General features: G+C 33.5%; 1 pseudogene; it reads left to right on the forward strand.

Moving 5' to 3' along the window:
- The window catches only part of LOC131852977 (succinate dehydrogenase [ubiquinone] flavoprotein subunit, mitochondrial-like), a 43,612-nt pseudogene extending 29,606 nt beyond the window's left edge, over window positions 1–14,006 (forward strand).
- The last annotated feature ends 8,157 nt before the right edge of the window (window positions 14,007–22,163 follow it).

Below are 22,163 nucleotides of genomic sequence, written 5' to 3' on the forward strand. Positions count from 1 at the left end.
TATTGGTCTGGATGTAATCTATATACATTAAGTATATATTTACAAACAATCTATATCTATGTATTTATTTATATCAGTCGTCTAGTACCCATATTACGGGCTCGGCTTAGCTTGGGACTAGATGGCGCTGTGTAAGTTATCCAGAAATATTATTATATATATTTTTTAGTTTTGTACTAAATTTTCCAGTCCTTTATCCCGTTAGGGGTTGAATTTAAAAAACTAATTAAACACAATTTTTTGCGTAAAAATAAATATAAAATGAGGTATTCGCCTTATAAATTTTAAAAGCATTGACACCATACTGCGGTTTTTCCTTTATTTTACTAGTAGATGTAAAAATAATTTCCCTAGTAATTGTTTTCATTAAATCAATCAACTGGCTAAATTACAATTTTCTAAACTCTATGTCTTATGGCGTATGCTGGTGAATTAGTCAGGACAAAAAATATATACATTATAGGTATGTAGGTAATATAAGACGTATATACGTACATACGCCTAGATTGTTACAAATAGCTCCATCTATCATGTGGTTGAGGAAATACTAAGTGAAACAAATCCGTACCAACGCTTTAGATGCCTTTATACTGGATGACCCAGGATACCCCGTAACGGCCGGTGACAGCGTTGCGTCCCCCAGAACAACAGTGCTTGTCTCAATATGACATTTCAGAAGGGCGATATTAGTTCCAGTTTCTACCACCGGTTCAGATAAGTTTGTGGCGTTCATGTTCGTTGACATATTAGAATGCGAAAAACGCTATGCATTTATAAAGTAGAGAGTTATCGTAGGCGAGTATCACTAACAATAAGAGCCAATATTGCAGTAATAAATATTACTATGTGCTAATATGTGAAAAACATAAAAAATAACGCCATCTCTATTATAAAAAATAATATTTAATAGTACAAATAATATAGGACAGGTGGCATGCGTGTATTACTACTAAATGTATTTGTAATAACTTTTCATAATTTTATCAGTATAATTCTGCAACGAAATAAGCCAGCCTACTTAAAATGTAGTCTAATTTCAATATCGATTTCAACCAAATCCATTTATGTACAGTTGCGTGAACAAGATCAAACCGAATAAATCGATAACAATGTTTAATTGAGCACGAAATATGTAGTTAATACAAAAAAATATGATAAATCTCCAACAATAAGAATGCGGTTTTTAAATTATGAATGAATGAATAAATAAAATAATATTAGTGTATAACTCACTATTTTAAATAGGTGCGTTACTGTACAAACTTATGCCATTGGATCTGAATTAATTTCCAGAGAAGACAACTTGGTGGCAATAAACATTATAAACTATTACGTAATTATTATGAATATATATGAACTTAAGAATACACAAGAAACCCACTGTTCACAGTACTGGTCATGCTCTCCTGCACACCTTGTACGGCTACAGCACCAAGTATAAACAGGTGGATCACTTCGTGGAGTATTTCGTGCTTGATCTCCTAGTACAGGATGGCGAAGTGGTTGGGGCATTGGCCATGAATATGGACGATAGCAGTTTGCACAGGTTTGGTACAATGATTACTATCAACCAAGTCGAGCCGAGGTAGAAAAAAGTTATCAGAATATAAGTTATGTGGGTCTCTCAGTCTCACCTATTTAGTAGTAGATTAGGCAGTGAAATTACAGAATAAAATGTTATTCTTATATATTATGTCTAGATAGTCATGCTACTATACGTACATGTTTAGTATAGTAATGTAATATTTAATGTGTTTTTTCATTCTGCAATCCTTCTCTATATATGTAAACTATGAGTGTGCTAAATTTCAACTGGTCCATTCGCACAATTTACGTATTATTATATAGATAATTATAAAGATTTCAGGCAAAGAATACAGTGCTAGCTACAGGCGGCTACTCGAGGATGTTCTTGTCGTGTACTGCAGCGCATACCTCCACCGGAGATGGATGTGCAATGGCGACACAGGCGGGCATCGCTCTACAGGATATGGAGTTTATACAATTCCATCCCACTGGTAAATTAATATTAGTATTTAATTACTTCTACATTTTTTATACCATATGTGACGTCAAACTAACAAAACAGTTAGTTATATGTGACGAGCAAGTGACAATTTCAATAAATTAACTAAGGTATTGAATAATGATGACGGTTTTGGTGTTCTAGCAGTTTAGTACACCGCCTTACTTCCGATGCGGTCTCAGATTGTATTCTTCGCACGGAACCGTACCAGTGTAAAACGTTAGCGCAGGATGGTGTACATATTATCATCCATTATAAAAATCACATAGGGAGTGTGGATAGATAAGGACATAGGCTACTTTTCTACTTTCATCACATCAAACATGAATGAAGTCATTGACACAGCTAGTATTTAAATTTCTATAATTCTTATCCGTAAGAGTGACTGTCAGTCTCTTACCTTTTCACGGCGAAACAGCAGAACTGAGATAAAACTACGTATTTTTTTCTCTGAGTACATTTGCGATCAGTCCCAGGACTACAAGCGAATATGTTCTGTGATGTTGTCATGTCGAGTGGCATCCCATTGGAAACTTTACTCATCTGCATCCCAGAGCTACTGCGGATCTTCTAGCTCCAGGATATGATGGCGTTTGAGTCGTCTCACATGCTGTTCTATAGTGAGTTGTCGAGCAAATTTGTTAGGGTGATGAATAGACCGTTCCTTATATTTGGCCATTCCTTATTTCCGAATTTCCTCCTTCACTGTTCTTATTTCAAGGTGGTCATGGACTTTATTGTTGGTTATGTGCCATGGTGTTTGTGAAATGGTTCTTAAGATCTTGTTTTGTTGGCGCTGGTGTATATTTATGTTGGAATCACTTGCGCTGCCCATATTGCAGACCATGCGTCCAAACAGATCTATGACGTACGTACGTTACGTATTTAACCTATATGTATGTAATACATATATATGTGTATTAAATTATTTGTATCTAAAACATATAAAATTAAAATGTATGTTGTTATGTACATTATCTACGTTTTCTCCTTGTCTAACTTTTTCTTCTACCTAAAGATTTGCTCTATGAGCTAGGGAATATCTTCCCTTCTCGTTATTTTTTTTATATCTAGTGAAGTAATAGTCGCTGCCGCGGGCTTAATGATTTTGATGACTTTAATATAATTTTATAAAAGAAATCTGTTACAATTTTAATAACTATATCTAATTGTACTTAAAATATGTGCGACAGCGTTCGGTGTTTGAATTGCCACAGTTTCCACATGAACATAGTAGACAACACTACGAGAACGGGCATAAGTAATCTTTTGTCTGAAAATAAGGAGGTCGCGCTGATAGAGATTACGCCAAACATTTAGAATGTAAAATAACAAATATTGCTTGTTGCCGCTTACAGGTATGTATGGATCCGGGTGTCTGATGTCAGAGGGATGCCGAGGAGAAGGTGGCTATCTGGTGAACAGCGAGGGGTCCGGTTCATGGAGAAATACGCGCCCAATGCTAAAGATCTGGCCAGTCGGGATGTCGTGTCGAGATCTATAGCTACGGAAATTCGTCAAGGTAAAAATTGCGTAATACTTTCTATTTAGTAGAGTACATTGTATACCTACTATATACGACTGTAGTTCCCAGACGAGGTATTTAGAGCCACTGGCGACATCATTATAAACGCAACACTTGACATTCTCACATTTACTCGCTATAACTATTTGTGGATAAATCCGCCCGCACTCGGTATTCTTTTGGTTTGTTATTGTTGTTTTTTCTACATAAGCCAATTAAAATATAATTGATTATAGTTTTTGACCAGATTTCTATTCGCCACATTTGTAGTAAAAGCCGGATAGTAAATAATAACATGCCTAAACAATTCACGCTGCGCCATATAGTTTCAAGCCTAGCAGACCTTGTATTATGGATACTAGATAACTTATAAAAATACTTTAATAATTTATTTCGTAAATACACATTACAAATAGAAAACATCTAAATCAATACAAATAATAATACTCATCAATAGAAACGCAGTAAAAAGTACGTCGACCGTAGAATAAAATAGAAAATCATCAATTGAAATAAACTTAATTTAAGCACTTTTGAATAGTCAAAAATTTTTTTTTTATATCTATGGTTTATTCGGAAAGCTGTCTCATCACAAGAAGAATAAGCAAGGAACTTGTGTGTTGTTCTTTTAAACAATCCTTGTCAGTTCACATTTTATAAGTCGAAACATGTGAATACAAACTACCAACCAGCACTAATTTTTGGGTCAAATATAAATATACAATAAGATTAAATAAGTCGTAGTGATAAGAGCAGACCAGTCCCTACAAGCAGCACTCGTTCACGAGTATGACGGTTAAGCCAGCCATTACTGGGCTCGACCATATTTTAGGGAGCCCAATGACCCGGCCCACCACGCCGCCACATGTATGGACATTTTAGTGGAATGTCACAGCTACTTAAAATTACTATATGGTAATTATAGTATTCGCACTTTACATGAGGATGCATGCGACAATCAATACAAAATCCGCTACGCTATCATATATCAAGAAAGCAGTATGAAAAAGAATTTATAACGTTGTCCGCAAATAAACTTATTCTTGCTAGATATTGCTGTCATCTATGAATTCATCTATCCCATAATAGGCTTTTTGTTGTATAAATATGTAATAAAACTATTTATGACTGCAAAATTTATTTTAATGGTATGGTAGATAGAGAAGGTGACATGATATAATTTTTGTTTTATATTTTTGATTATAGAATAATAAAAAGAAAAACCTTTAAATATATTAATATCAAAAGAGTTTTCTCAACATATCCTCCCGTAATCAAAACATATATATATAACAAAATACAACGTAACAAAAGTAACAGTATCAAAATTACAAATTAGTAAGGTTATCCTATACCCATATTTGAGATACATCTTTGATGTTTAACGCTCCCTAAAGGTTTTGTCAAAACATCAGCTGGTAACAAGTCAGTGGGCATATACCTTAGTTCGATGATTTTATCGTTGACTTTTTCTCTTACAAAGTGGTACTTTACGTCTATGTGTTTAGTCCTATTATGGTGGACTGGGTTTAACGCAAGTTTTTGTGCACTCTGACTATCAGAAAAAATTGTAACATTTAGTTCCTTACCTGTTACTTCTGCTATAAAACGTTTTAAGAAACATGCTTCCTTAGAAGCTGCCGATAACGCCATATATTCAGACTCTGCAGAAGATAAAGCGACTGTAGATTGTTTCCTCGATTCCCAGGATATTGGTCCTCCTGCGAGTTTGAAATAGTATCCTGTATATGAGCGGCGACTATCAGGACAGTTTGCGAAGTCAGCGTCCGAGTAACCACTTAATATTGAGCATTCTGTCTTTTTATATGTAATACCTAAATGCTTTGTAGCACTTAAATATCGAAGACAGCGTTTAGCAGCATTCCAATGAGACTGGTCGTTATTTGAGTTAAATTGACTTAAGTAACTCACTGTATACGCTATATCAGGTCTCGTATTTACTGCTAAAAACATGAGACAACCAATTAATACTTGATACAAACGGTTAGACTCACCAATACTAGGTTCCAGTTTCTTTTGAGCAAGAGGTGTAGAAACTGATTTACAACTTTGCATTTCAAACTTCTTTAACAAGGTATCAATATATGTACTTTGCGATATTTTAATATAATTTTCTTGACAATTAATATTTATACCCGTAAAGTAATTAACAATACCCAGATCTTTTAACGAAAAATAATTTTCCAATTCAGATTTGAAGTTGTCAAATATCACTTCATTTTTATATAATATCAAAAGGTCATCGACATATATTGCTATAACCAAAGAGTCCGTCATATGTAAACTCTTTCTAGTAAATACACAAGGTTCCGATGGCGTTTGAATAAATCCAATAGTCGACAAAGTTTGTTTCAACTTTGTATTCCAGGCTCTTGGTGCTTGCTTTAAGCCATAAAGGGACCTTTTCAGTAAACATACCTTATTTTAATTTTCCTCTTGGACAAATCCTTCTGGTTGTACCATGTAAACCTCTTCCTCCAAATCACCATAAAGAAAAGCAGTATCTACATCCATATGTCTAATTTTAAAACCATTCTGTACCGATAATGCTAATAAAGTTCGCAACGATGAAGTACGTACAACAGGAGAAAATGTCTCATAATAGTCGACTCCTTGTGTTTGCGTAAATCCCTTAGCTACTAATCGAGCTTTATACTTCACTACATTACCATGAGCATCCCGTTTCAGTTTGTAAACCCATTTGCAGGGAACACAAGACTTAAAGCTTGGTTTCTCTACTAACATCCAAGTTTTCCTTTTCATCAAAGCATCATATTCATTATTCATGGCAGTGATCCAGTTATTTTTGTCATCTCTAGTGATGGCTTCACTATAAGTTAATGGATCATCGCATAACGGATCATCACATAAACTACTATATGAAAAATAATTCGGGGGCTTACGTATTCTCTGAGGATATCTTCTATCGGAACAGTTATCATTACCGCTATTTGTATTACCAGATGATGAATTAATATTTTGTTGTTCAACCTCATCACCTGAATTAAGACTCTGTTCCTCATTCTGTAATGTACCATTTGAATTAACGCTCTGATTCTCACTCTGCATCTCGCTACCTCCACCAGATGAAAAAGGTAATTGAGCTGCTTCTGAAGGTGAATTCTTTGAAAACAGAAAGTTTATATTAGGCTCACTCGGTTGATCAAGTTTCAATCCTGTGAAATTACTTTCAAAGAAAATTACATCCCTGGATTTTATAAATTTTCTAGGTGTTTCCACATTACGAAAGTAGTAACTTCTAGGATCATCAGAGTAACCTACAAAGATATATTCTTCTGCTTTCATATCTAACTTAGTCCTTTGGCAAGAAGGAACATGTACTAGCGCTCTGCACCCAAATACTTTAAGATGAAATAAATTTGGTTTACATCCATACCACATTTCATACGGCGTTTTCTTATTAAGTGCGCGATGTGGCGACCTATTCTTTAAATACACGCTAGTCGCTACAGCATCCTGCCAATAAGCCTTCGAAAGCGAACAGTGAGACAACATGCAGCGAGCCTTCTCAACAATACATCGTTCACTCACACCGTTTTGTTGAGGGCTGTATGGGTTTGTTGTTTCATGTTTAATGCCATTTGAAGAAAAATAATGTGCTAATTCCTTGTTGACATACTCAGTTCCATTATCAGAACGTACTACTTTAATTTTAAAGTCAGTCTGCCGTTCAACAAGGGATTGAAAAGCACAAAACTTCGATTTCACTTCTGTCTTTGAAGACATAAAATAAATAAATATCAAACGTGTAAAGTCATCTATAAAAGTAATAAAATATTTATTACCTTGAAAAGACTCTGACAGCGGTCCACATAAATCTGTGTGAATTAATTGTAAAGCAGACGTTGTTTTCTTACTTTTCAACGCTTTAAATGGTTTTCTCGCTTGTTTACCCTCCACGCAGGATATGCACGGTTCCTTGTCAACCTCCGTGTACTCCACTCCAACGGCTAGACCTTTTCTAAGCAAGTCCATACCTATTCGACAGAGATAACCTAATCTCTTATGCCAAATTTTAAATTTTGACAGTTCAGAGTGCACATTATAGGCTGAAACATTATTAGGTAAATTAATTGAACAATCTAAATTGTACATACCACCATAAAAGGAACCTTTAAAAGTAGGATTATTAGCAAAAAATACATCACAAGATTTATAAAAATTACAACCGGTTTTGTCAAAAACAATAGAAAAGTCTTTCTCAACAGCATTCTTTACCGAAAGTAAATTACATTTCAAACTAGGAACATATAACACATTATTTATTTTTGATTTAACAGAGTTCGTATTAATTGATATATCACCAATACCAGCAATTTGCAATTTCTCCCCATTGGCAACTGTAATAGTTCCACCATCCATAGGGCGATAATTATTCAGCCATTCACCATGTGAAGTCATATGTGCTGATGCTCCAGAATCAATTATCCATTTATCACAGTCTCTGTTATCTAAGGTAGATAAAGCTTTCTCTGAAAACTGAACAGTATCTTTAATGTTCTCTTCTATTTTTGACACGTTTGCCTTCTTGTCCCTATTAAGCGGACATTGGGGACTCTTATGTCCTGGTTTTCTACATTTAAAACATATAATAGGCCTCTTCTTTTTCTCTTTTACTTGTGAAGTACGAAATGCAGCACCGTCGTCGTTCTGAGCACCTTTTAACATTTCGCTCAGCAACTTACTTTTCACCATTTCTAAAGTCACTTCAACATTAGAATTTTCTAAAGCCATTACTAATGGTTCAAGGCGTGATGTCAAACCTCCCAACAGAATCGCAGCAAGAGAACTGTCATCGATCTTTTTGCCTATGTCAGCCAAATCTAGAGCAGTTGTCAAGACTGCATTAATGTACGACTCTATATCAGTAAAATCAGATAAAGAGTACCTGTACAGCCGTCTTTCCAGTGCCAATTTTCGACCTAGACTTCGATCTTCATATGCCTTTTGCAAAGCACACCAGGCCTCTTTTGCCGATGTTGCTGTCCTCACATGCGTCATGGCGGCACCGTCCACACAAAGACAAATTTTTGATAATGCCTTCTTATCATTACGTTTCCGCACATGCATAGGTGTATCATCGCTGGATTCATATCCATCTATTGCATTCCACAGCTCTTCGTATTCCAACAAACTCTTCATTTTGAGTTTCCATGCTGTATAATCTTCACGACTCATCAATATTTTAATTCCATAAAAATTATTCCCAGCCATTATAAATGAGCTAAATCGTCTTTTAAATTGATTTATTCCTCGTGCTGATAACGAATGTTGTATAAATATGTAATAAAACTATTAATGACTGAAAATTGTATTTTAATGTTATGGTAGATAGAGAAGGTGACACAATATAATTTTGTTTTATATTTTTGATTATAGAATAATAAAAAGAAAAACCTTTAAATATATTAATATCAAAAGAGTTTTCTCAACACTTTTTTATATAACATTTGTTTAATATTAAATTTCAATTCTCTCTCTATCAGATTTAGCGTAGATTCTGGCAGTTTTTATAGAATCTTACGCATTTACCACAGAATGAATTACTAACTTTGTGTAGACGGCATTTAGGTAAAATTAGCTTATTTTTATTGCGTAAGTTTCCACTTTCAACTTGTTAAGTTTCTTGAAACTATCTAAGTTTTTCCTTGTATACATAATATTTTCATAAATGTACTGTGAGGCAGGCAGGTGTACAGTAAAGCTGTATGCTAAACCACTAGACCAAAGAGATGGGAATAGTCAATTTATATATAATCTTTGTACTCTTAAGGTCGAGGAGTAGGCCCGAAGAAAAACTACGTTTATTTACAATTACACCATTTGAAGCCAGAAATCATTAGAGAGCGATTGCCTGGCATCGCTGAGACTGCGCACACATTCACAGGTGTCGATGTGTTCACTCAGCCCATACCTGTCCTACCCACAGTCCACTACACCATGGGAGGGATACCCATCAACTACAAAGGAGAGGTATCGTATAGTCAAATCATGAATTCTTATGGAATCGAAATGTGCATATGTGTGTATACGTTCTTGAACCCCGAATTTGAAACACACACATATGCACAGACACGCCAAATTTATAATACAATAATTGCGTCAGTCGAAAATGTTATTTTAAAAAAAACGCCTTTGATTATAAATGTATATTTACAAACGTGATATTTACGAGTTGCTGTACCCGCGGTTAAATCAGCGTAAAATTTTAGCCTATTTTTTCTAATATACCGTGTATGTATGTATTAGTCATATTATTGCAAAGTTTCATTAAAATCCATTCAGTAGTTTTGTGAATTATGTGCATTATATCTTACAAAAATATTATCGTTGCGTATGTGATTCAAAATCTCAAACAGTTACTAAAAAAATGAAACAATTGTCAAAAAAAAATGTGTTTAATTTGAAATATTTAAACTTTCTTGGTATACAGGTGATAGTCCACCAGGATGGCCGTGACTGCACTGTCAAAGGTCTACACGCAGTCGGTGAGGCAGTAAGCAATTGTCATGGTGCCAACCGGTTGGGTGCCAACTCGATTTTGGATATTGTGGTGTTCGGTAGAGCTATAGCGAATAACATCGTCAAGTTGTTCAAACCGGGAGAGAAACAGTGCAAATTAAAGGACGTGAGTTTGCTTTTAAATATTGTATTATCCAGGGACTAGGAAAGAAGATGCAAAATTATGCAAAATGCATAGGTCTAATAGAGGACTGATATATTCTGAAGAAAAAGGAGGACGATCCATAATCTTTAAAATAATAATACAACATTACTGCGGTCTAAATTATTGTGACTTTAAAAGATTGATGCCCGCCTTCAGTATACTAATACCAGCATACTCAGGATTCTGTCTTCTACGCATATAAGACATATGCGTAGAAGACAGAATTAGAGACATACTACAGAGGCGGATGCGGCATAAGAATTGTTTTCTTTTATAAAATTAGAATGGTGAAAAAGCTAACGCACCAGTTGATAATATAATATAATATAATATAATATAATATAATATAATATAATATAATATAATATAATATAATATAATATAATATAATATAATAATCTTTATCCATTCGTTAATTTACATTTTACAAGTTACAATTTTGCAGTCGTGTCAAAGATTTTTTCTACATAAATTAATGATATTTTTAAAGAACTAATAGAATAAAAAGTAGCAACCGTCATCTATATACATGACAAGCGCCAATACTATCCTCAGACAATTCACACAGCGTCATCTAGTACGAAGCTAAGCAGAGCTCGTCTTCCGGTTATTGGACAACTGCTACGCATGCATGGATACATTTTTGTAAATACATACATAATATACCGAAAACACCCACACCGATACAAACAATCATACTCATGAATATAAATGTTTGTACCTTGCGAGAAATCGAAACCGTAATCGTCGAAAGTAAAATGTGTTAAAGCGCTAGACCACCGATACCGGCATTGTAATGTTACATTTACACATGTTCTATTTTTGAAATGTAAGCTGTAAAATTATCTTAAATAAAGTAAACTATGTAGTTTATTAATATTTCCAGGATATTTGCGATGCTACATTGGACAATTTAGAGAAAGTTCGCACAGCTAACGGTTGCGCTCCCACCTCCGAATTACGGGAAGCTATGAGGAACACCATGCAATCGAAGTGTGCAGTGTTCAGAGAAGCGAAGCTTTTAGAGGAAGGTTGGTAACGTTATAAATATATTCACAGTTCGTCTAATTAAGCCTGCTAATATTTGCCAGCAAAAACATGGACGTTATTAGGTATCCAGAATACTCAGCAATGTATGAGGAGTATGTTGTGTATTCTCAATATTAAAGAGCAAGGTGTCATTTATTTCTACTATTCTAATTATTTGTAGCTTAGTAATTCTTACTTAGTTACAAATATTTTTCATGACAGCACAAGTCGGATAATGATCCACCCAGATACTTGTACTTTTTTATTTTAGTCTTACGTATAATATATTACATTAGAAATAAAGGGCCCAATAACAAAATACGACTCAATATATTGTAGTTCTAGATAACGATAATAAAACAAAACTATGATAATCAACTCGGCGGCCTCGGTGGTCAAGCAGTATAGCACACCACTTTACTTTCGATGGTTGCAGATTCGATTCTTCACCCGGAACAAACATTTGTATTTATAAATTTGATTGTTTGTATCGATCTGAGCTCTGCTTGGATGGCTCTATGTGAGTTGTCTAGTGATATTATTATTATTATTATTTATACCTTAAATACTATAAAATGGTTTGATTACGTGGTTATGGCATATAATAAGTTATTTATTTTATTATTTAACTACCTTTATGTCTTTTTATTATTTCTATTTTTTTTGTGTTGTGTAAAAGTAAATGTTAATAAATGAAATAATATGCACCCTGGGAAGGTATGTGACATCTGAGATACAGTATAATTTTATACTAGTTCAGATGGCACAATTACACTTGTATGTTAAAATTGTATTGACTCTTATGTACAACTTAATTATGTAACACAACCTATAACTGAGATAAATATTATTATTATTAACTAAAACAGCAAAATTTAAAAATTAATAATTTTATTGTTATTATCGTCTTCATTCATTATAGGTGAACAAGAAATCCAGCAATGGTTTAAAGCCTTCGATCAGATCAGAATTACAGATCGTCGTCTAAACTGGAATAGCGATCTCATCGAGACCCTGGAGTTGCAGAACATGCTGCAAATGGCTGTCCAGGTTGTCACTGCGGCAAAGAACAGAACTGAGAGTAGAGGTGCGCACTTTAGAGACGATTTTCCTAAGAGGGAGGATGAAATGGACTACAGTAAACCCACAAAAGACCAGGTAAAAATACGTTTCAGATTTTTTAAATTAATAAAACATGAGAGTTCTATGGACTTGATAGTTATTCTAGAATATCAAAGAATAATGACAATTACAAGTAAAAGGGTATACGGGTAATTACGGAAATTTACAACCAATCATTTTAATAAAAAAAATGGTATGACTGTATTTATATAATAAGTTAATAAGAAATATACTTAAACATGATAATTTGTTATTTAAAAACTATTGCAATGTTAAAAATTACTTCACATATTTAATATTAAAATTTTTTGGCCTACTTCTATATATCCTTCACCAAAATATAGAGAAACCCACCAGTTAAATTCATTTAACCCTCGTATGGTATAGTAATTTTAGTGTCACTAAACAAGTGTCTTTACTAGTGGCTTTGAATGCATTACAGGCCAGGAGACATGACACCGTAGTCCTCAGAAATAAGGCGATGTGATGTCTGTTCATATATATGTTGTCACATTTCTTCAAATAGTCGGTCAGCTTGGTTATCTCTTTTTTATACTACGACGGTAGCAATCCAGCATATGATCCGTATGATGGTAAACGGTTACCGTAGCCTGACTAACACCTGAATCACCAGTGGCGTTACATGCGCTTTGTACACCGCTAAAAAACCTTACTATAGTCGTGTATCTTACGAGGAATCGAACTTGCGACTATCGTATGTAAACCGGCGTGCAGAACTACTAAACCACCAGGCCGTCGTATTATTAAAAAGACACAAACTATCTGTCTATTAGCTTATCAATCCCTGATAGTATATCATGAACTTGCTATAATCACTGTTAAAATATTCATTTCAGACGAAAAAACCCCTAAACAAACACTGGAGGAAACACACCTGACCACATTAGACCTTTGCACCGGCAAAGTCACCCTCAACTATCGTCCGGTAATTGACACGCCTCTTGACGACGAGGTAGAGACGATACCACCTGTACCTAGAATCTACTAAACATGTATATTTTTGTACGTATTGTATGTATTGCTTAATCTCAGTGAGATATATTGTCATTTGCTTATTTATATTTAGTCTCTGTTATTAATTATACATTTTAAAGAGCATTGAGTATTTTGTTTTGGCATGAATCTTCTTTATCTAGTACCTTTACTCATTTGTTCTGACGGTCGCACTAGTCTAGCAGTTTATTAAACTGCCTTACTTCCGGTATTGTATTATATTATACATATAAGTATGTTTTTATTTTGTGTTTTCTGAGTAAATTATGTAATATTTTTCTACAAATATGTGACTATTCAAAAACTATATTATTATAAAAGTTATTCTCGGTTAGGAACTAAATGACGCTATGTAAATTGTTCTGTGTTATTATAATTGTTATAAAAACACTAAATGGACTATATTCAGTTTGATTTTACTTCTCTATTTCGATTTATTTTTTTAATTTGTAAAGTGTTATCACTATTAGATTTACTATTATGTTAAGTATATGTAATATATTTGGTAGTATACAAGAAACTGTATGTGTGTAAAGTTTGGTGAATTCGCACGTTATAGAGAACCAAAATAGTAAAGTGGTTCGATGCTTCAATATTTTATTAATATTTTCAGTGATACAGAATTGTATAATAAATGTGTCCTATCTAAAACTATCCTAGTATATTGTATTACTTATTTGCCATATCACCCCAGTTGATAATATTGATGATTTTGACAAGAGACCACTATACGTGAACCGGTCCTTCATGATTATATTGTACAATTGAAGATCTTTTATGACTGGACGTCGGCATGCATACCCGACCACACCCACTAAGCCAGGTGTTTTGATCAAATCGATGTTTTATAAGGATTACCTATTAATTTGCTTGTTTCCCCTAAAATATTTCACATTGTAATATTGTAAAATATTATGGTGCTCCTTTTAGGTGTTCTTATTTTTTAGGAAATATCTTAACCTAGAGGCTTACAATCCCCACTAGAGGCTTATAACCCAGCCGTATAATTGTTTAACTTCAACGTGGCAAAATAGTATTTCCACCGTCATCCACTAGATTGCTTCATTCTAGAAACCATTGTGATTAATGCAGAAGGATTTCACTACTCAACCCACCATAATGACCAACGAGACTTCATAATAGTACTGTATTTTAGATGATTTCAGCCGAGAGAAAATTATTGTTGAAATAAATATCTAATTGACAATGAAAGTAGCAGCGATTACGAGGGCGAGTTGAGAAGTTTAATTTATCTGAACTCAATATTTAACCCTATTTAAAAGTTGTCACCTATTAAATTTTATACTATCAGCGAGTAACATAGGCTGTACTACATTAGAAAAAGATGTCTACAATAATTGTGGAAAGTCGCTAGTTTCTTATGCTTTAAACACTAAATATTACAAAATTAAATTCTCAGTTCACAGTGCCAATAAGATAAAAAAATAAAAGAGGTGACATTCCGAGAGAGGAACAGGGGTGTATGTAGATTAGGAACGTAAATCCATGGCGATAGGCGAGCGTAACAGTAGGTAATTAGCAATGCTCAATGAAGACTGGCGGGCGGGGCACACGATAACAACTGCCACCGGTATTAACCTATTTCAAAAGGAGGAGGTTCGATCGATTTATTGTAGAGCAAGATTTTTCAACTAAACGTATTTAGAAGTATGTAAATACGTTCAGTTGAAAAGTTTAAAAGAAGTTAAGTTTAAAAGATTTAAGCATACATAGGTACAGACAGCGACAGCGACTTTGTTTTATACTATTTAATGATATTTGAATAAAGATTATTTCTAATTTAATGTAACTATAACAGAAGCTTACGCCCTCCAAGTGGCAACTGTTGCCTATGTACCTACTACATGATGTCCAAAATACCACTTATACATTGCTTATTTAGAAGACGAAGGTATCTCTTATCAAAAAGCTTTCAAAGCCAGATATTATATTGATACGTCTGAAATAGAAATTTAATTATAATAAAAAGTATAGTTATTTGTACTTTAAAAAATAACATGTTTTCTCATTCTTACAAACTGAACAAAAAAATGTTCCAACAATAATACTATATTTAACCTGTGGCAGAAGACTAAAGTTATGGCGTCACGCATCTAACTTTGTACAAAGTCAGTAAATTTTCAACATTACTTAAAAATACTATATCCTTATGCAATCTTAAAAAATGACAAAATGAGAGAAATAGCCTATATATAATAAAAAAGTAAATGCAAATGCAAAACAGTAATAAGAATACTCCTTTACTAGAGAGGAAATATAAAATTCATGAAAATCCTGTTTTGAGAGAGCCGGTTATTAGGGGAACCGTGTCTGTTCCATAAATAGTAGTAACAATAATATTTCGGAACAATTCACACAGTACAATGTACTCCCAGGGTAAGCAGAATTTCTGTTATGAGTGCCAAACAACTGATTACTGTTAGATTACGAACCTATATAAAGAATAAATAAAAATAGAAAGTGGACTGAAAATAATTAATGGAATAGGAAGAAGAAGTACGATTTCGCCCAGGAAGGACGTCTTCCACACTCCGAACACCCCAAAGTAAGCAATATAACACTAAACTTACTCACCTTTGCTCAGAAACGTCCCGATGTGTAGTAATAGCCGCACACTTTAGAGTGTATGTGTCAGTAAAAACAATTATATTCATTAAATCAATAATTTTCTTGTTTTATATATAAAAAATATTGAGCGTCCTTTTTATTCCAGTTCTTATTTTCTGTTCACTTTTTTTTTCTATATACAAAATTTAAGTGGCTACATGTTTTTATTTATGGCCAGCATTACCAAGCGCCTTTTGGTCCAGTAAGCAATTCGGTGATACAACTTGCTTAGATTAAGGAATTTTGGAATACGTAACAGATACTCTATACAGATTTTTTTGAAAATACGTAATATACGTAGAAAATACCGAGACCGAAACAATCTTAGTCATGAGTACAAATGTTTGTGCCAGGAACCGAGCTAGCGACTATCTGAAATCAGGCAGAGTACTAAAACCATCGTGTAATGTTGACTGATTAGACAGGTTAGATTTTTTTTTATATACTTTTTCTGTTTACTGAACTGATTGCTTCATTTACATATAAGTTATCTGTTAACAAATGGCTGAATATTCATATCAGGATACCCACTGGAGCTCTGAAAAATGTAACTGGCCGCTAATAGAGCGAACATTCTTTTTAATTAAATATAAAAAAGAGAATATACGCACGCCGTCTTTTATTTTTGTTATTGTTAATAAGGACATAATTTTTGTACTGTTTTACTACATTAAATAATAATTTATAGTGTACGATGTGTAGTGTATAGAGCATCAGTTCTAGATAACTAGTAACTGTGATTAAACTAAGATACAGTCGTGAGTTTTCTGTTCTACTGTTTCGCGAGATGTTTCGTTATGATTCGCAAAACTGACTCCATTTTCCTGCATATTCAATATTTTCGTACCCTGTCAAGCAGATATACAGACGATCTCCCGAGAAAACTTCATGGTTAGTTGCTGATGAATTTACCATCAATGCACACCTTGTATTCTCATAGACACCAATTTAAGAATCGAACTTTTCAACACTGTGTCCGATATTAGTAATGTAGGATATATTGCTAAATAATATTCGTTCAGATAATTTATTATGTACGAAGAATATATTTCAAACCAGACCATTAGTGTTATTGTGTGCTCATAAAAAAAGAATCATTAATTCCAGTGATGATTTAATTTTTAAGTAATTAGAATAGCAAGCAATCTAACGGTCCTCCTAATGATAAGCAGTGACCTTTGTTATATATACATGAACAGCACTAAAGAAACCACGTTATCACGTAAGGGTCGTTGTACCACTCTTGCTTTACCATTCTAGAGGACAAAGAAGTCATCCTGTAATTTCACTACTTAATTTGACCCCACAACACATACTCTTCGAGCTGCTTAACGGCCGAAATTGGAATGAGACTGAGTTACTCAAGCAGGTGACTTCTGACAAAGTCTACCAAGCTACCAAAAACATCTCAGCAACTAAACAACATTCGCTCTCGATTCGGGTAACTGCTCCAAACATCGCCACAAAAAAGCAAGCACTGTTTCCAGTCTATCTGGACAAAATCCGCGACGTGAGCCCTGATAATCCCGCGCAGGCGATCACAGGCGCCGCCCCCTGGGCGTGGCAGTTCCGGCATCCACCCCCGCGGTACTCTCGCCCTCTGTCTCCTACCGGACGAAGCACCTCGCTATTATACCGGTGTCCTGTCCGCGAACGCTCGCCTTGCTCCAATATATCGATTTGTTTATTTTTTTCCCGCGCAAACAAGACAAATAGGTCGGACGTGGCCCTTCCGAGTGTCGTGCCGTGCCGTGCACAACATGGACTGTGTCTTGACTTGTCGTGTGACCATGATGGGGATCGACTGAAGGTAAGCTTTTAAGGCGCGCTCTCTTGTCGGAAGTGAACTGTTGTGGTGATAGCCACAATTTAACCCCATTTGATATACTTTCAAAGCGTGTTAATATGTCCGTGTCTTTTTTATTTGATGTATTGTCATATTGTAGCGAACTGTGTCTGGTGTGTTATATACGAAAACATATGTACTTATGTACATAATTTCACACATTTATTGTACCTATTATAACATATTAACTGTACTCAAGATAACTCAATTTACTACACTAGTAGCTTTTCTAGCTACAAATAAAATATTACTCATACAGTAATAACATATATCTTCAATGTTCAACTTAATCAAATATAACTTATATGTACTTATGTAAACAAAATCTACTACTTTAATAATCTTACTATGAAATTACTTTTAAACTAGCTGTGCGTTCCGTTTTCCCCTAGATTATATAATATACCTACACAATGTTAAGATGAATTATTTCTACAATACACCGCTAAAATGCAGGGCAATCCTTATGGCACACCATTACGTGACTAGAAATAACGAAGTTATAAACGGGCCTGGACAGTAACGTTAACTTATACTATTTATGAGATTTGTTTTGAAACTAGCATAGATTTAGTATCCGTATATTTTTTATTTATTTGCCTACTGAAATAAAATAACAAACTTTTTGTGAAGCTTACAACAATGAATGACTAAATATCGTACGCAAAACGGTAAAATCATTTCTGAGATCAGCGCTATCTTTGTGCTAATCTCAGAAATGGCTTGAAGCAACAAAAAAAATTGACAAACATTTTAGGTTCTATTACAATTATATATTTTATTCCATAATAACAGTTATTCTCGTGTATACCTTCGATGTACAGACTGCGAGCAGTTATATTTTCTTCAATAGATTAATTGCATATTTCTATTAAATATAATATATGTAACTTACTGCCGTACTTAACTTTAACATTTAGATCACTGTTTTGTAACTGACCTTGAGTAAAGGTAAATAGAGATAACGCCATTAACATTAAAATAGAATTAATATATATTTTCCTTAAAACTAATAAGCACTTTTATATATAAGTAACATCACTTGTTTTTATTAATCACTTAAATTTATCTTTAGGTTAGGTTCCTTACGCGTTCAGTCAAAAGAACCAATTGCAATTGTTTTCTATTCTTACCCAAAACTATCTTCAGTCTTTATAACAAATCTCAAGGGTATAACAAAAAATAAGTTTTAATATGCACAAATAACTAGTATATTGTCACCGTAAAAAACTTGTATAATTAGTAAATATATATTACCTACAATAAAACCTGCGGAAATGTTAGACATGGAAAGCTGAAAATAATACGTTATGCAAAGCAAGCCACATGCAAATTACCTTGAAGTTCTTCATCCTCATGGCGCTATTGTACTTTATAATACATTTCCTATTCCGACGGTGACAGTAGTTGGTACTGTTACTCTATTCGTATATCAATTTAATATTCTGAACGTTTAATATTATTACCAATATGATAGTGATTTTGTTGATTTGTTCGGTATTTCCTAATATCTAAATAGTTGAAACCTATTGAAGATCAAGAATACTTATAAGAGGAAGCACATCTGACCTATTTAATGAATATATTTAGGCGACAAATGCCATATCATATACCTACTGGTAATACCTACATTCTCCCTAATTGAATTTAAAAATTAATCTGTATTTTTTAATCACGTTCGGTCATTTTAAATAAATAAGAGCAGAATTTCTTGTTATCTGTTCTTAGCAAAAACAAGATAAAAATGTACCACCACCGAACCGGTGGTATATTCGACATATAAAAGTCAGTAATAGACCTATATGACTAAGGATGTCATGATTTGATTTAATCAGAAAAGGAAAATATTGCATATAACATTTTTCATAGAAGCAGTTTCATGAGTTCACTGTTTTCATCTTATCCCTACTTTCCAAACTCTTCACAACAACATGGATTTCATGAAATTTCATTTCTGTTATCCGTAATACATTTTTATCTATTAGTAATTTTTGTTTTGCAAATTGCTCGACATAAATTTCCTTTCACGTTATTATGATACAAACAACGTAAACTATTTTGTTCGTAATGTGGAGTACATTTGGCAAGCATTCTGTGTAGACACAAAGTGCCCGCAATCGCATGCAATCATAAAACCACGAACAGCTATATTTTTATTAATATTTTTCCACTTTTATGTATGCTATTAGATGGTTACATACAATATCATATTACAGTTTTTGAAAAGAGAACTATTTACTAATAATAAGAATACATGTCTCCGCATAAGCAACATCTGTCCGCATCTGTTATTTGTTCATGACAATGTTTATATATAGATAAATTGTGTGATTGATATGTAGGTATATAAATCGCATATCGCCCGCCTGTACAGACTAAATATTGGGTTTAAGGTTTTAAATTATATACCATTCTAGCTGACCAACGGTTTTGTCATATAAGTTAATATGGTTATCAAAAAAAGGGCATTATAAAGAAAGGTTAAAATTTTAAGTTCTATGTATTTTTCAATACTACATAAAAGAAACAAATTTTGTTCTAATAATTTTAAAAAATGTTTTGCCGTGGAGCTTCCTAATAACATAGGAGAACAAAAATATATAACAACCTATTCTCAGATAAAATAAGTTAAATGGTTTCGGAGAAGTATGGCAACGAACACTGTGATATGAGAATTTTATGTATTAGATAATTTAATTTTCCATTTTATCATGTTCTCTCATTTGTTATTCATGTTAATTATAGTTGAAAGAATATTACACAAACTCTATTTCATAAATTATCTACGATCACTTAATAATACGATTAATACACACTTAATCTGCTTATGTTCAGGTTTGAGGCGTGAAATACAGACTAGACGAATAGTAAATTGCAGAGGTCATCACAATTTTCTTGTACTGTTTCCATATATTGGCGACGATTAGCATTTTTTATATCAATCCATCGAGATTTTAATAACTTTAGATCATATAAAAATAAATATTTACCAGTTCTTTAGTTTTAGTATAATAAATTTTTGACAATTTTATGTCTTACTGTAAGATATACGCTATTTCTTTTATAAAAATATCTTACATTTACAACTCTGTATTATCTGTTGCTGTTTTAAAATGCAGACAGATGAAGAGAATGGGTCATACTGCCTAAACAACTTAATCTTTAATAGAGTGGACTGATAAATTATCAATTATCGGCATTGCAGTTTATGGATATTACAATCTTGATTGAAGCCTCTTAACTCTGACAGCATAAGGTTTGTTGCCAGCCTTTAAATCACCGAAGAGTTAATCAGAAATATACAGTGATAAACTAACGAACTTCGAGCCTAAATCAGGGTATTAAATTAATAAACTGCGTTTATTATTTTTCTAATATTCGTTAAATTGTTTGTTTAAAACTCTTTTTTAATATCTTCGCTCCATAAAAGATTATATTTGCTTTATAAAAAATTCAAATTCCTTCTATATAGTCGCGATAGTAAATTTAAAGTACAGTACACCCCATAAAAGATAACGTTGGCAGTTTTTACTTGGAAACGCAAATGTATTCCAGGTAGCTTCAAAATTACCATACAAGCATAAATTCAGACCAATGTATCTACTCGTAGTGAGCGCTGTATGTTCTAAGTGCTTGAATAATATTCGCATAAATCAGTTGAGAATTAATTATTGCATACAAGTGTACTTGCAGTGTATAGTTCATGAATAGTTTAGTAGGCTATATTGTCATTGTGTCAAGCTGTTTGTTATAATGCCATGTATCACATCGTGTGGTGTTTGTTATATTGCGGACTATTGTTATATAATCTTGACGACGACTGACCTCGGTTGTCTAGTGGTTTAGCACACTGCCTTATCAGTAGTGTGACTAGATATTCAATTATAGTTATATGGTGGAGAAAACTAAAAATCAATCTACATAAAAATTATTTTATATAGTTTTCATAAAGCTCATAAAAACTTCAGTATCTTGGATACGCTGCCGCGATGTGCCACGTTGGATTGAAATAATTTTTTTGTTTTGTGAATGTACACCATACTTCGAAAAAATTGGTAGTGGCTTGTACTCTACATATATTATAATAAACTAGCTATCCGCCCGCGGCTTCGCCCGCTTGGACTTAGAATATAATATAGGTATCGCTCGTTTAAAGATCCGTGTTCAGTAGTGGGACATTATATATCCTAAATATTCCTCCTGAGTCACTCTATCTATTCGGTCTTTTAAACAAAAACGTATCAAAATCAGCGTAGGATTTTTT

This window comes from Achroia grisella, unplaced genomic scaffold, assembly GCF_030625045.1.
Source record: "Achroia grisella isolate CSIRO2021 unplaced genomic scaffold, CSIRO_AGI_Agris_v1 utg874, whole genome shotgun sequence".
NCBI lineage: Eukaryota > Metazoa > Arthropoda > Insecta > Lepidoptera > Pyralidae > Achroia > Achroia grisella.